This window comes from Prionailurus viverrinus, chromosome A1 (genome assembly GCF_022837055.1).
Source record: "Prionailurus viverrinus isolate Anna chromosome A1, UM_Priviv_1.0, whole genome shotgun sequence".
In the NCBI taxonomy this organism is placed as follows: domain Eukaryota; kingdom Metazoa; phylum Chordata; class Mammalia; order Carnivora; family Felidae; genus Prionailurus; species Prionailurus viverrinus.
Window position 1 is genome coordinate 6,115,561 of NC_062561.1, and position 14,779 is coordinate 6,130,339.

The 14,779-nt window shown below is 38.8% G+C and overlaps 1 protein-coding gene and 1 long non-coding RNA gene across 6 annotated transcripts in view; one reads left to right on the plus strand and one right to left on the minus strand.

Moving 5' to 3' along the window:
- The window catches only part of CDK8 (cyclin dependent kinase 8), a 114,527-nt gene that overhangs the window by 27,721 nt on the left and 72,027 nt on the right, over positions 1-14,779 (plus strand). The window lies entirely within an intron of this gene.
- The window catches only part of LOC125167222 (uncharacterized), a 68,166-nt gene that overhangs the window by 22,672 nt on the left and 30,715 nt on the right, over positions 1-14,779 (minus strand). Inside the window, exon 3 of one of the 2 annotated variants that reach the window (XR_007152708.1) lies at positions 11,673-11,790. The exons of the other annotated variant lie outside the window; for it this stretch is intronic. This is a non-coding gene — a long non-coding RNA (uncharacterized LOC125167222). Of the gene's footprint in view, positions 1-11,672; positions 11,791-14,779 lie in introns of those variants that run through there. 2 annotated transcript variants of the gene reach the window in all.

The following is a 14,779-nucleotide window of genomic DNA, read 5'->3' on the forward strand; positions in this document are numbered from 1 at the left end:
GGGGAAGCTGATGGGCCAAAATGGGCTTTGGGTGAGATCCCTAAGAGAGGCATCAGTTTACCAAGGTCACAAATCCTTGACATTGGTGACTGGTTGGTAAGTGGTAACCCATAGACTTTTATGCTATAGATTCAGTATTAGTCTTTAGGAAACACCTGATGATCTGTGTTACCCCCATCAGAGTTGTTTTAGAGTACTGTAACATTTTAATGTCACTTAACAAGAGTGATCTATTACCAGGTAATGAAATTTGTAGTGTCAATATCATCAGGTAGCTCTAAAGTGGAGGAATTTGTAGGAATGCAAGCTGGTGCAGCCACTCTGGAAAACAGTATGGAGGTGCCTCAAAAAAACTAAAAATAGAACTACCCTATGACCCAGCAATTGCACTACTAGGTATCTATCCAAGGGATACAGGTGTGCTGTTTTGAAGGGACACATGCACCCCCGTGTTTATAGCAGCACTATTGACAATAGCCAAAGTGTGGAAAGAGCCCAGATGTCCATTGATGGTTGAATGGATAAAGAAGATGTGGTTTATGTATACAATGGAATACTACTTGGCAATGAGAAAGAATGAAATCCTGCCATTGGCAGCAATGTGGATGGAACTGGAAGGTATTAGGCTAAGTGAAATTAGTCAGAGAAAGACAAATATCATGTGACTTCACTCATATGAGGACTTTTAAGAGACAAAGCAGATGAACATAAGTGAAGGGAAACAAAAATAATATAAAAACAGGGTGGGGGACAAAGCATAAGAGACTCATAAATATGGAGAACAAACAGAGGGTTACTGGAGGGAGTGGGGGGAGGGGAGGGGCTAAATGGGTAAGGGGCACTAAGGAATCTACTCCTGAAATCATTGTTGCACTCTATGCTAATTTGGATGTAAATTAAAGAAATAAAATTAATAAAAAAAATAAAGTGGAGGAACTTGGGGTTGAATTTAAGCAGACTGTCTTCACTGTGAGGTCTTCTTTTTCCAAGATCTGTTTCTGGGAAAGTTAAGTTACAGAAGCTAGCTCCCATGAAAGATCCCTGAATATGGTTTTGGTAGAGATAGGAACCTTCTATCCTGTGTACAGTAGGATAGATGGCCTGCTGTGGGACCGGCCATTTATTTTATTTTTTTTTTTAATTTTTTTTTTTTCAATGTTTATTTATTTTTGGGACAGAGAGAGACAGAGCATGAACGGGGGAGGGGCAGAGAGAGAGAGGGAGACACAGAATCGGAAACAGGCTCCAGGCTCTGAGCCATCAGCCCAGAGGGGACCGGCCATTTAAAAGGTTACTTAACAGTTGAGTCTAGGTACTCTTGCCCAGAACACCAGTTGATTCATTACAAGAAACTGGTACCAAGGGAAGCTGTGTGGGTACCAAAGGAAACTGTGTATAAACTGTGTGTAGTCGATGCTGTAGACTGAATGTTTGTGTCCTCCCTAAATTTATACGTTAAAACCTAGTCCCAAATGTCTTCACATTTAGAAGTGGGTCCTTTGAAAGATGCTTAGGTTATGGGGGCAAGACCTCACGAATGGGATTAGTGCCCTCCTAAAAGAGACCCTAGAGAGCTCAGTCATCTCTTCTGCCATGTGAGGACACAGCTGGAAGATAGCTGTTTATGGGAGGCAGGCCCCCAGCAGACACTGAGTCTGCCAGCACCTTGATCTTGGGCTTCCCAGCTTCCAGTACTGTGAGAAATAAATGTCTGTTGTTTATAAGCCACCTAGACTATGGTATTTTTGTTATAGCAACCGGAATTGACTAAGGTGGTCTGTTTGATTGTATGCCTTAGTCAAATCATGAGTCAGTTTTAGCCAGGTTTTGGGCTCATAAGAGGGAGTGACTATGGAAAAGCCAATTTTAAGAATAGGGTCCTTATGGGTAACATAGTTAAAAGTAACCTTAACAGCAAAAGAAGAAAAAAGATAACTAGGAAAATAAAGAGCAGAGTAATAGAGATTAGAGCATGACAGTCACTAGTCTTATTCTGTGGATCTTGGTGTAAAGGTCTTTAGTTGAAGCTCTCTCCTTCCAAAGACCCTTTGCTGCTAGAAGACTCATAAGAATCCTCAGTTCAAGTTCTCTGGGTGCAACAGTCTTGCAGCAATTCAACACTGACATAGGCCTTAAAAAAATTTTTTGTAATGTTTATTTATTTTTGAGAGACAGAGATAGAGCATGAGTGGGGGAGGAGCAGAGAGAGAGGGAGACACAGAATCCAAAGCAGGCTCCAGGCTCTGAGCTGTCAGCACAGAGCCTGACGTGGGGCTCGAACCCACGAACTGTGACATCACGACCTGAGCCGAAGTCAGACTCTTCACCGACTGTCACATCCAGGCGTCCCGCTGCTTGTACCTATTAATGTTAAGACTGGGTATATCGCATGAATCGCTGGCAGACAGTATTTGGCTATGTCTGCTTGCAGTAGTGTAGGGCTAGTATCAGAGTTGACATTCTTAAATGTATGGGCTGGTGTGTAATAACTCATAATTGGGGAGTGCTCAAGCTCCAGAAGGAATTGATTTCATTGTCGTTAAAACCAGTGGCAGTATCTTAGGCTGTGGAGGTTTGAGAGACTCTAAGACTTTTGCTAATACTAGTTTCAGAACCTTTCTTGAAGATTGGACAGTGACATTTCTGAGTAAGTGGAAGGGCTTTAAAAATTCTTTAATAATAGTATCAGCAAATGGGTACCTCTCATCAGAGAGAAAGTGGGAATTTCTGAAGTTGGGAACACATAGTTGAGTAAGGTTTTTGCTACTCTTTGAGATACAGATTTCCAACAAGGAAGGGCTTCTGTCTACCCCAAGAATAAGCAAACGATGATCACAACATATTCAAAACCCTTGTATGAAAACCATTTGGGGGTGTTCAAAGAGACCTTGAGGTTTAGACTCTTGTCCATGCTTCACGTGTACTGCTGTTGTTTTTAATGTTTACTTATTTCTTTATTTTGGGAGAGGGAGGGAGAGAAAGTGCACAGGAGCAGGGGAGGGGCAGAGAGATAGAGGGAGAGAATCTCAAGCAGGCTCCATGCTGTCAGCACAGAGCCCAGTGCAGGGCTCATTCCCACAAACTATGAGATCATGACCTGAGCCAGGATCTAGAGTGGGACACTTAACTGACTGAGACACCAAGGTGTCCCCACATTTACTGTTTTAAGCAGGGATTATACTGGTGAGACACAAACTGTAACATGCTCAGCAATTTTACTAAAGTTTTCCCACTTTCCTAAACTGTTAGAGAACTGAGTTCTCTAACCAGTTTGTCCTTAACATAGTATATAATTTCATGTAAAATTTTTCCCAGGTTTCTTTTGTGGACCTCTGATGCCACAGAGAAACTGTCCTGAGAACACCAGAAGCTAACTTGGGTACTTACTCAGATTTCTCCCTAACACCCTTCTTTTTCCAACTCTGGAGATAATTGCTGGCATCGTGCAAATGGACTTTTCGTATCATGAGGGCTAAAATCTTGGTAAGAGATACCTGTCTACCATAACAATCAGCCAGGGCACATTCTTTAATCTTTTTTTTTTTTTACCTCTGTTTTAAATGCGCTTCTATCTTTATAATAGTTATCTTTTTAGGAAACGTTAATGCTGAAGTCAAGAGCTCTCCCGATTTCCGAGGCATTCCACAATTATGGACCACCTCAAAAGCAGATGTGCTCTGAACTTACATGTATTAACCCTGTTAATGCCAATTAACCTGTTCACTACCTAGCAAACTCTGGTGAATTCATGGGGAATTCTGCCAGTTAGGTGTATCTTGCTTCTAGCAAAGGAGTCACATTCTAGGGGTGAGTTTGAGATCTGTTGCAGCATATTCTGCCTACTATTTACTTGTTTTAGTCTTAAGATTGACCCATCAACAGTGAAGATTAAGTCTGAATTTTCTAGGGGAGTTTCTGTAAGTCTATTTAGGGCATGGTTTGCCAGTAGAGAGTAGTTTCTCCTTTTTTAGGGAGGAGAAAAGTAGCAGAGATCAGCAAACTTTTCCTGTAAAGGGTCAGATAGTAAATGTTTTGGGCTTTGTGGGCCATATAACAGTCTCTGTTGTGTATTCTTTTTCTTTTCTTTAATAATAATTTAACAGTATAAAAATCATTCTTAGCCGATAGGCCATGCTGTGGGCTGAATTTGGCTCGTGGGCCATAGTTTACTGACCCCTTGAGTATTACCATGAATGGAAATATGTGAAGGGTAAAGCAATAGGATTTTATAGGAGCTAAGCCTCCTTGCTGAGACATGTTCTGTCTTTGCAGTGAGCAACAGAGATTGTACAGTATGAAGGACCTTGGGGTTAGAAGAAGATCCTTAAATTAAGTGGACAAAAACCTTTACTGTGGCTATTTTTAGACACACTGGGTAATCTTTTACCACGGGGTCAAGAGAAACTTTAGTAACCTCTTGATCTCTGATGATTCTCATCAAGTGAAGTCAGAACACTAAGGGCTTGTTCAGATCTCTCATGGATGAATAGATGGAAAATTTTATGATAACTAACTCAGAGTAGGAAGTGACTGAAGTGCTCTTTTTTATCTAACAAAAGATCTGTACGTGTTTAGGTTTCTAGGGAAGAGCTTTGGTTATTGAGGAGGTCTTGGTTAAATTGTCAAATAATCATACTGTCACGGAAAAGTGGGAACCCATTGCCTGCAGTGGTCAGTGAGATCTAGGAATCTTTGTAATTGTCTCTTAGTTTCTTGGAAAGTTTTGAACAATTTATAATCTGTCAAGAATAAGGGATTTATCTCCTTTGGATAAATGATGTGCTAGTTAGTGTACTTTAATAAAGTCATAACTTCTCTTTGGAAATCTATGTCATTTCTGAGATACAACAGAAAAAATACAATCAGCCTTGGGGCTTACCTCATCTTTCAAACATGACAAAAGATCATCCACATATTAGACTAGGGTAGAAATCCAGGGAAATTTAAGATCCTTGAGGTACAGGTTGAGAACTTACTGCAAAATTGGAGGGTGCCCCAGTATATACCTAGGGCATAAATGTCCAGATGTACTGTTGATTTTCCCAAGACGAACAAGTATTGACTGTTTTGATCTAAAGAAACACTACAGAAAGACAGATCTGTAAGTGGCAGGGGGCAGTGAAGATAAAATACTCTGTTGGTTTGGTTCTGTTTATAAATGAGGTAGGTGGGGGAGGTGAATATTCTGTTTCATATTTTTTAATCACGAAGATGGGAATATTACAAGGATTAGTGTGAAGTACAGTGAGTCCTTTCCCTATAAGGTACTCAGTTGTTCTTAGCCCTTCTTTTAGCTGCCGCTTTAGGGAGTACTGTCCAAATGTGGGTACGTATTTGGATGGGTCAGTTTAGTCTTGATGGGTTCAGCCCCAATAAGTCTGCCGATGTCAGTGAAATTTTTGTTTTTTGCAAGAGGCATACTTCCTAGAGATGTTCAAGTTGGGTTTGATTTAAATAAAGGGACGCCAGTAAATCCATGTCCAAATTAGCTATGACCTGATGGAAAAGGAAGACCTCAAGGATTTTGAGGAAAGAACCATTAGGAGAGCACTTCATATGGTAATTCCTTTTGCACAGTAGGTCTTTCCCTATGAAATCACTCGGAGTGACATCAAAAAGGAGGAAAAAAATACTCCTTTGTCAGAAGTCTGCCAGTGAGTTGAGAGTAGTGGTACGTGAGAATGTCTGAGGGTTACTGCAGATGCCATCAGCAGAGTAGTTTGTCAGCTCCAAGGCAGAAGTTCTGTAACAGGGGTAGGGTTTAAGGTTTTTATAGCATCAGTATTAACACAGAGTTTGCAGGGTTGCCCTTTACTATTTAGAGAAATTTCTCCTCTTGAGTTTAAGGATAAAATAGCATATTTTCCATCACCTTACTTACCTTACTCACCTCACCTTACTTACTGACTTTTATTTTTTTTCCTTCCCTTTCTTAGCAGTGACAGAACTATTGTTTTTCCATTTCCTGTCTGATTATAGTACCTGCAAGTGTCTACCAGGAGGCTCACTTTATTAACTTAGAAGTTCTACCCTCTTGGTATTCCTTAATGGTTGTGCTAGATATTAAAACATGCATTTTGACTCATCAATGTATAATATTAATTGGCGCATTTACTCTTTTTCCCAACAAAGAATATTAGAATGTTTCAAATCCCTTTACTCCTCCCAACCCTGACTTAATTTGACCATGTTGTTGTATCTTTTAATTCTGTGTGTTTGATACCCTACAAGATACTATCATTATTGTATACAGTCAATATTCATTTAGAAGTACTATTATCTTTACCATTTCTCAATCTTTCCTGCATTATTGTACTTCCTTTTTGGATCATTTTCTTACTACCTGAAGAATACCCTTTTTACTTATGCTACTGTGGTTGATAATGCTTCTTGAATCTGTAATTTGCTGTCATTCGTTTCAGAAAATTCTCAGCCATTGTTTCTTTAAATAGTATTTGTGCCCCCTCCGCCTTATTTCTCTCCCCTCTCCTGATGGGATTTAGTTAGGTTAGCCCTTCTCATCTGTATTATCCATGTCTCTTATCCTCTCCTTCGTGGTTTTCATTTTATCATTCCGGTCTTTATTTTGAGTATTTTCCTATGATACCTCTTCCAATTCATTAATAATCCCTTCTGCTGTGCTTACTGTGCCTTTAAATCCATCCATTGTCTTATTAAATGCATTTATTTTTTCAGTTTTATGATTTGTTTTCTCCTCAGAAGTCTGTTGTGTCCTATTCTTGGGCTTTGAGACTCTCAGAATTCTCCGTCTTTTGTTATCTTAAACATTGTTTGCACGGTTAGAGACTTCAGAGACCATCCGGAGCCTCATGAGTCTGTTTCTATGGTTTGCAGTTTCTGCTAGTTGTCTTGTCTCCTCATATGCCTGGTTACTTATTTTTTTATGAGTGTAGACATCGTACTTGAAATTGTTCTTTAGAAGAAACTTACACGTAGGAGATGGTGTCTTTCAACAATGTCCACTTTCGTTAGTACCTGAAGGTACTAGCAATCTAGGACTACATTAATCTGTTTTCAGTCTTTGATATTGGAAGCTGAGTTGCAGTCCCCATGAGTCAGTAAACTTCTTGTTCATACTCACATTACTTTTAGAATACTGCTCTTTACGGTCTTAACCAATGTGCATGGGCATTTCCTTGTGTCCTTTCCTTCTTTCTCCTTGGCTTCAGCGATCCTTGGACTGAACATAAGTTCTGTCTCCTTAGCCCTGCAATGTTACCCAAAGCATCACTCAGCTCATCAGTAGCCTCGTTGTAGGACTAGCTTGTTAATTATTTACTTTTTTTTTTTTTTTACTTTTTTTTTTCAACGTTTATTTTTGGGACAGAGAGAGACAGAGCATGAACGGGGGAGGGGCAGAGAGAGAGGGAGACACAGAATCCGAAACAGGCTCCAGGCTCCGAGCCATCAGCCCAGAGCCCGACGCGGGGCTCGAACTCACAGACCGCGAGATCGTGACCTGGCTGAAGTCGGACGCTTAACCGACTGCGCCACCCAGGTGCCCCGATTATTTACTTTTTATACCATGTAAGTAAGTTAATTTTATTTCATTACGGTTTTTCTTAGAGTCACATGGCATTTATATTCTCTCTTTTTTTGTTTAAATAATAGGAATCCTTTTTTTTTTTTCTTTTCAAATGAAAGGTTATGTAGAAAAGTAAAAGGCAATGGGAATGCAAGCTGGTGCAGCCACTCTGGAAAACAGTATAGAGGTTCCTCAAAAAACTAAAAATAGAACTACCCTACAACCCAGCAATTGCACTACTAGGCATTTATCCAAGGGATACAGGTGTGCTGTTTCGAAGGGACACATGCACCCCCATGTTTATAGCAGCACTATCAACAGTAGCCAAAGTATGGAAAGAGCCCGAATGTCCATCGATGGATGAATGAATAAAGAAGATGTGGTATATATATATATATACATACATACATACACACACAATGGAGTATTACTTGGCAATCAAAAAGAATGACATCTTGCCATTTGCAACTACATGGATGGAACTGGAGGGTATTATGCTAAGTGAAATTAGTCAGAGAAAGACAAAAATCATATGACTTCACTCATATGAGGACTTTAAGAGACAAAACAGATGAACATAAGGGAGGAGAAACAAAAATAATATAAAAACAGGGAGGGGGACAAAACAGAAGAGACTCATAAATATGGAGAACAAACTGAGGGTTGCTGGAGGGGTTGTGGGTGGGGGGATGGGCTAACTGGGTAAGGGGCATTAAGGAATCTACTCCTGAAATCATTGTTTCACTATATGCTAATTTGGATGTAAATTTTAAAAAATAAAAAATAAAATTAAAAAAAGAAAAGTAAAAGGCAATAAAAAGGTCTGGTTAGGTTGAAGCAGAGCCAACGCCTTGCTTTTTCCATATTTTTCTCCCTTTACCTCTTATTGCTCCTGATCGATCTCGTTAAAATTTTAAGACCCTATGAAAGTTTGGAAAACTTACCTTACAAGGAAATTTCACATCAAAAGCTTTTAAACATATTTGAGGCATATAGGGAGATATAATAAAAAACATAATGAACTCCTTTGTCTACTTAAGGAACAAAACATTACAAAATTAAAGTTCCTTGTGTACTCTTCTGTGGGAGGGAGAATAAATCTCGCCTACCAAAGATAATCCTGTCCTTATCCCTGGAACATTTGGATATGTTAAGTTACATGGCAAAGGGAAATTAAAGTTTGAATTAAAGATTGAATTAAAGTTTCTAATCAGCTGACTGTAAAATAGGAAGATTATTCTGGATAATTTGGGTGGGCCCAGTGTAATCACGATAGTACTTAAAAGTGGAAGAGGGAGGTACAAGTGTTAGGGGTGTGACAACAGAATCAAGATCAGAGTGATGTGATAATGAGAAGGACTTCACCTACATTTCTTGTCTGGAAGGTAGAAGAGGTTTATGAGCAAAGAAATGTGGTGGTTGCCTCTATAAACTGGAAAAGGCAAGGAAACTGATTCTCCCTTACAGCCTCCAGGAAAGAATACAGTCCTACTAGCACCTTGATTTGAGCTCACCAAGACCCATGTTGGACTTTCAGCCTATACATGTGTATGGTAATAAATTTGTATTGTTTTTTTTTTTTTTTTTTTTTTTTTAATTTTTTTTTTTTCAACGTTTATTTATTTTTGGGACAGGGAGAGACAGAGCATGAACGGGGGAGGGGCAGAGAGAGAGGGAGACACAGAATCGGAAACAGGCTCCAGGCTCTGAGCCATCAGCCCAGAGCCTGACGCGGGGCTCGAACTCACGGACCGCGAGATCGTGACCTGGCTGAAGTCGGACGCTTACCCGACTGCGCCACCCAGGCGCCCCTGTATTGTTTTAAGCCAAGTTTATGGTAGTTTGTTACAGCAGCAGTAAGAGACTAATACACTCTCTCTGATCAAATTTATATCTGTCACCCTAGTGTGGATATATCTCTCACACTACACCCTAGCGTAACCAGCACACTGGTGTTACAATTCCTATGAACGCCTTTATTTTTTTTTAAAGTTTATTTATTTTTGAGAGAGAAAGAGCGCAAGCATGGGGGTGGGGTGGGTGGGGGCAGAGAGAGGGAGACACAGAATCCCAAGCAAGCTCTAGGCACAGCTGGGGCTGCAGGGCTCAAACTCACTAACTGTGAGATCATGACTTGAGCCAAAGTCAGATGCTTAACCAACTGAACCACCCAGGTGCCCCTCCCCTGGATGCCTTTATACTTTTATACTGTATATATGGCTTTTTAATACTGTATGTATGTTTAAGTAGTGCTGTGCATATGTTTAAACTTCATATAAATGGTATTTATGGTACTTTTCATTCTGCAACTTTGTTGTAAACATTGTTTTTGAGATACACATGTTGAAACATGTAGGTATACCTTATTCTGTTACTGTAAATTCCATTATAACTTGTGAAAATTATATAGGTATTCTCTTAAGGTACATTTGGATTGTATGATAAGTAGTTTTTTTTTTTTTTTTGTTTTTTTTTTTTAACGGAACCAACATTTTAAAATGAGAAGAATTCACATTAAAAAATTTATTTCTGGCTTATCCTTAAAAAAATGAGGCTATTCATAAACAATTTTCTGGAGTTGTACTATCTATTATAATAGCCACTAGCCGCATGTGTCTTTTTAAATTTAATTATAATGAGATAAAATTTAGAGTTCCCTCTTGGTCGTTCCACCTTATTTCAAATGCTCAATACTCACTCAAGGCTGATGGCTACTGCCTTGGACAGAGCACAGGACATTTCCATCTCACAGACAGTGTTTGGCTATTGTTGGAGCCATAGATCCCTGTTGAGGGTGCATTTGCTGTTCAGTTCACCAAAGCTCTCATATCACATGCACTTTTTTGGCCCTTTCTCTGATAGAAGGTACTTGTTCAGGAACAAGTTTGCTGAGGTTTGAATCCTAGCCAGCTGTTTGACTTTCCCAACTTGGAGACCTTTTGGTATATCAGTTTTCTTATCTGTGAAATGGGGCTAAGTAGCTGTTGTTGGCATCACACATGCTAACATATAAGAAATACTTAGATGAATACCTGGTGCGCTATAAGTGTGTATTAAGTATTGGTTGTCCTTATTGTTGTGTAAATTATCTGACTGATCTGTCTGGATACTTGAGTATGCTTTCTTGCCCTTAGTAGCAAGTTCAGCAACAGTAAAACTTTCTATACGCTGAATGCCCTTCCAGTGACCACCCTTCTTTCATCTTTCTTAGAGACATATTTCTTAAGAGTTGTTTATTCCTATTACCTTTAGTTCATCACTTTCCATTTACTCTTCAGTGCACTCCAGTCTGGCTTCTGCCTCCATCATTCCATTTACTTCTACTTGGCTAACGTCACCATTCTCTCTGTTGCTAAGACTATGGATACTTACAGAGTGAGTATCACGTAGTGAGTAAGAATTCAGGTTCTGAGTTCTGCCTAGTTTGCTAGATACATAGCTGTCAATGAGTTAACTTGCTTTCTCTAAGCCTTAATGTGTTCAGCTGTAAAAAAAAAAAAAAAAACAGGGAAATTTTTTCATAGGGTGTTGTGAGAAATGAATGAATCATTACCTTTACAGTGCTTTTAACAGTCCTAGGAACATTGTAGTCATTTAGTGAATGCCTTCTATTATTATCATGATCATTGTATATTTTAACAGGTTTCCTTTTCTATAATATTTTCTTCTCTAAGCTTTTGATTTATCATACTTTACTTGTTTTTATTTTGTATATATGGCTTCTCTTTCTCATTCTACTGTGGGAATTTCTTGTCTTTTCTCCAAATGTAAAAGTTCCTCATAACTAGATCCTTCAAGCCTGGATTTCAGGCCTTCTCCCCCCCTTCCCCCCACTCTCTTCCTATGTAATGGCATCTGCTTGCCAGCTTCAAATATCATTTAAATACTGAGGACTGTCTGATTTGCATCTCCAGGCCAGACATCTGTTCTGAGCTCAAGACCCATTTAGACACTCACCGACTCACTTTCATTTGGATGTATGAAAAGTTTCTCAAACTGAACATGTACAGATTTGAATTGTTTCTCTGTATTCTCCTTTACAGTTGGCAACGTTATCCACCTAATTACTTATGTCAGTAATTTGGAAATTATCTTGGGTATATTTCTCTTTGAGCCTCCAGTCAGTCACCAAGACCTGCTCATCCTTATGTTCAAAATATAGTTCCAGTCTGTCCTCTTCTCACGATCCAATCAGTTGCATCTTCTCTGCTCTTAATCTAGACCAAGCCACTGTTACCTCTTGGCTAGAAAACAGACATAGGATTTTTTAAAAATTATGTATACCATTTTTAAGTATATAGTTCAATAGTATTAACATTCACTTGTGCTACCATCACCACCATTCATCCCCAGAACTCTTTTCATCCTGCAAAGCTAATACTCTGTACCTATTGCAACTCCCCATCCCCCTCTGCCAGCCCCCGGCAACCACCATTCTACTTTCTGTCTCTCTGAATTGCACTGTTTTGGGTACCTAATAGAAGTGGAATCACAGTCGTTGTGAGCCATACCTAGTTTTTTAACTTCATTCTCAGTAGCATACCTTGTTAAATATCTTCACTTCTTTTTCTTTACCATGTCTTTCTGTTCTCTTTCTCTTCTGTCTCTCTGCGTTCTTCTGCTCCACTGCTTCTCTTTGCCCTTTCTTCTGTTCCACAAATATATATTCAAAAATATGGATTAAGGGGCACCTGGGTGGCTCAATCCATTAAGCATCCGACTTTGGCTCAGGTCATGATCTCAACAGCTCATGAGTTTGAGCCCCGTGTGAGGCTCTGGGCTGACAGCTCAGAGCCTGGAGCCTGCTTCGAATTCTGTGTCTCCCTCTCTCTCTGCCCCTCCCCTGCTCTCTCTCTCTCAAAAATAAATAAACATTAAAAACAATTTTTTAGGGGCGCCTGGGTGGCGCAGTCGGTTGAGCGTCCGACTTCAGCCGAGTCACGATCTCGCGGTCCGTGAGTTCGAGCCCCGCGTTGGGCTCTGGGCTGATGGCTCAGAGCCTGGAGCCTGTTTCCGATTCTGTGTCTCCCTCTCTCTCCGCCCCTCCCCCGTTCATGCTCTGTCTCTCTCTGTCCCAAAAATAAATAAACGTTGAAAATCACCTTTAAAAAAAAAAAAACAAAAAACAAAAAACAATTTTTTAAATATGGATTAAATTCTCCAATCAAAAAGTATAGAATGACTGAATGGAAAAGAAAACAAGATGCAAATATATTTTGCCTACAAGAGACTCTCTTTAGCTTCAAGGATACACATAGGTTCAAAGGGAAGAGTGGGAAAAAGATACTCCATGCAAGTAGAAACCAAAAGAGAGTAGGGAGAGCTGTACTTATGTCAAAATAGATTTTAACTCAAAAGCTGTAACACAAGGTAAAGAAGGCCATTGTATGATGATAAAGGGATTATATCTTTATGGGATATAACAGTTGTAAATCTATATGACCCCAACATTGGAGCACCCAAATATATTAAGCATATGCTAACAGATATGAAGGGAGAAATAGTATAATATAGTAGGAACTTCAGTACTCCACTTTCAATAATGAATAGATCATCCAGGCAGAAATCAATGAGGAAACATTGGATTTGAACCAATGTTTTATATATATAATATATATATTGTATATATAATATATACTTAAAATATGTATCTCTATATAATATATATATATACCATTACATCTAACAACAGCAGAATATACATCCTTCTCAAGTACATGTGTATCATTTGCCGGGATAGACCATATGTTAGGTCACCAAACAAGTCTTTGCAAATTTAAGAAGGTTGAAATCATACCCATTACCTATTCAGACCACAGTGGTATGAAACTAGAAATCGGTAACAGGAAAGAAACCTGGAAAATTCACAAATATGTGGAAATTAGACTACACACTCCTGAACAACCAGTGGATCAAAGAAGAGATCAGAAGGGAACTGAAGAAGTAGTTTGAAACAAACAAAGATGAAGTCACAGCGTATACCAAAATTTATGGGATGCAGCAAAAGCAGAGGAAAATTTACAGTGACAAATGCCTATATGGAGAAACCTGAAACATCTGAAATAACCTCACTTTATAAATCAAAGAACTAGAAGAAGAACAAACTAAACCCAAAGTTAGTAGAAAGAAGGAAATACCAAAGACAGTAGACAATATCAATGAAACTAAGAACTGGTTTTTTTGACAGATGGAACAAACTATTAGCTAGACTAGAAGAAGGAGAAGGATCAAGTAAATAACATCAGAAACGAAAGGGGACATTACAACTATACCAAAGAAATACAAAGGATCATAAGAGATTACTGTGAATGATTATATGCTAACAATTTAGGTAGCCTAGAAGAAATGGATAAATTCCTAGAAACATACAGCCTACTAAGACTGAATCATGAAGAAATAGAAAAATCTAGTCCTAAAGTAAGGAGATTGAATCCCAACAAAGAAAAGCCTAGTACCAGATAGTTTCCTGGTGATTTCTAAACATATGAGGAAGGATCCTTCTCAAACTCTTCACAAAAATTGAAGAAGAAGAAACACCCTTAAATTCATTTTGCAAGGCCAGATATCAAAGCCAGATGAGGACGCTACAAGAAAACAGGCCAGTATCCTTCCTGAATATAGACACAAAAGATCTTGACAAAATATTAGGCAACTGGTTTTAGTACCACATTAAAAGGATCATATGCTGTAATCAAGTAAGATTTATCTCCGGGATGCAAGGATCTTTCAACATAAACAAATCAAGAAATGTGATATATCACATTAATGGAATGAAAAATAAAAATCATATGATCATCTGAATAGATAAAGAAAAAGCACTTACCAAAATACAACCTCCTTTCATGATTGAAACCTCTGGACAAAGTGGATATAGAGGGAATGTGCCTCAAAATAATAAGGCCATGTAAAATAAGACCATGGCTCACATCATACTCTGCAATGAAAAGCTAAACACTTCTCTTCTAAGATCAGGGTGCCTACTCTTACCACTCCCGTTCAACATTGTCCTAGTAGAACAGTTAGGCAAGAAAAGATAAAAGGAAGAAGTAAATTTGTTTGTTTGCAGATGATATGATCTTATATATGGAATATTCTGAAGACTTCACCAAAAAACTGTTAGAATTGGATTCAATAAAATTGCAGGATACAAATCAACTTACAGAAATTCGCATTTCTATGCACTAACAACAAAGCATCTAAAAAGAAATTAAACAATCTTATTTAAAATAGCAT